The sequence below is a fragment of the Schistocerca americana genome, chromosome X (assembly GCF_021461395.2).
Source record: "Schistocerca americana isolate TAMUIC-IGC-003095 chromosome X, iqSchAmer2.1, whole genome shotgun sequence".
Lineage (NCBI taxonomy): Eukaryota > Metazoa > Arthropoda > Insecta > Orthoptera > Acrididae > Schistocerca > Schistocerca americana.
The window spans coordinates 813,027,048-813,028,705 of record NC_060130.1 but is presented as its reverse complement, the minus strand read 5'-3'; the positions used below and the strand labels follow the sequence as shown (position 1 = coordinate 813,028,705).

Here is a 1,658-nt window from a genome sequence, read left to right as displayed (position 1 = left end):
GGCAGGCAGTTGCATGCAGCGCAATGGTCAAGCTGAGATCTGGTGACATCATGACAATAAGTTAACATATAATGCCAAACATGTATCTTAATTACCTAAAATGAAGAAAATTTTGCCAACTTTGTATACATTACTGACTTACAAAAATTTGTTTAAGGACTGGTCTATAGGCCACATAGGCAAAATTCATATGAAGCTACATATTGTTCGCCATGGAATATCGTAATGAGTAGGTTGCCTATTTCTTTGTATATAATTAAAAATCACCATTCATAAAATATAAATAATGAATTAAGAACATATAGTTCTGAACATGCCGGCCGGAGTGGCCTTGCGGTTCTAGGCGCTACAGTCTGGAACCGAGCGACCGCTACAGTCGCAGGTTCGAATCCTGCCTCGGGAATGGATGTGTGTGATGTCCTTAGGTTAGTTAGGTTTAATTAGTTCTAAGTTCTAGGCGATTGATGACCTCAGAAGTTAAGTCGCATGGTGCTCAGAGCCATTTGAACCATTTTTGAGTACTGAACATGATTTTTACCGTAAATAATATCTTGAAAACCTATTAAATGGGAAATTAAATCACATCCTGTTTTACATTTCAGTTGCTTACTGCCACAACAGATGGCTCCACTGTAGCATTCTTTGTAGCATGAGTTGTTCTCACTGCCACTCTTGGATGGCGCCTCTGTAGAAAAGAGCCTAGTTCGTTATTTGTTCCAAGAGTTGTTCTCACTGTCACACGTAGGTGGCTCCAATGTGGAAAAAGTGCATTGCAGTGGTAAAAACGATAAATGTTCGTTTTACAAGGTGTACAAATTGGCCTCCGCAGTTTTTACCCAACATTTGAGGCTTTAGTGAAACAAATTGGTCACAGTTGTATCATTCAAAGTATTTTCCATCGCTGGCCACTACTTTCTCCAACATTTAGGGCAGTGTACGAAGCCCACGTCGAAAAAATTGTTCAACTTTTGAAGCGATCCACGAATCTATCCAATTTGTGACTTCTTCATGAGATCGGAAGTGTTGGTCAGCCAGGCCATGCTCCATTGATCTAAACAGGTGATAGTCAGAGGGAGCAATGTCTGGAGAATACGGTGGGTGTGGTAGGACTTCCCAATTTAACGTTTCGAAGTACGTTTTCAATTGGTTCAAATGGCCTGAGCACTATGGGACTTAACATCTGAGATCATCAGTCCCCTAGAACTTAGAACTACTTAAACCTAACTGACCTAAGGACAAGACACCCATCCATGCCCGGGGCAGGATTCGAACCTGCGACCGTAGCGGTCGCGCGGTTCCAGACTGTAGCGCCTAGAACCACTCGGCCACCCAGGCCGGCAAGTACGTTTTGACATCTTTTGCAACGTGGGGTCGAGCGTTGTCATGCTGCAAAATCACTTTATCGTGCCTCTCGCTGTATTGTAGCCATTTGTCTTTTAATGCTTGGCTCATACGCGTTAATTGCATTCGATAACGAGCACCTGTGATTGTTTCACTTGGTTTTAACACCTCATAGTGCACGACGCCGAGCTGTTCCCACCAAATGCAGGGCATGTTCTTGGAGCCGTGAATATTCGGTTTGGTCATTGACGTGGAAGTATGGCCGGGATATCCCCATGATTTTTTGCCCTTAGGGATTATCCTAATGAACCCATTTT

The 1,658-nt window shown here is 43.1% G+C and overlaps 1 non-coding gene across 1 annotated transcript; it reads right to left on the bottom strand.

Annotated features, from left to right (window-relative positions):
• Positions 1-1,251: 1,251 nt before the first annotated feature.
• Trnas-gga lies at positions 1,252-1,335 on the bottom strand. The gene is given in 2 exon segments: positions 1,252-1,286; positions 1,296-1,335. It is a non-coding gene; the product is annotated as a tRNA-Ser (tRNA).
• Positions 1,336-1,658: the final 323 nt, after the last annotated feature.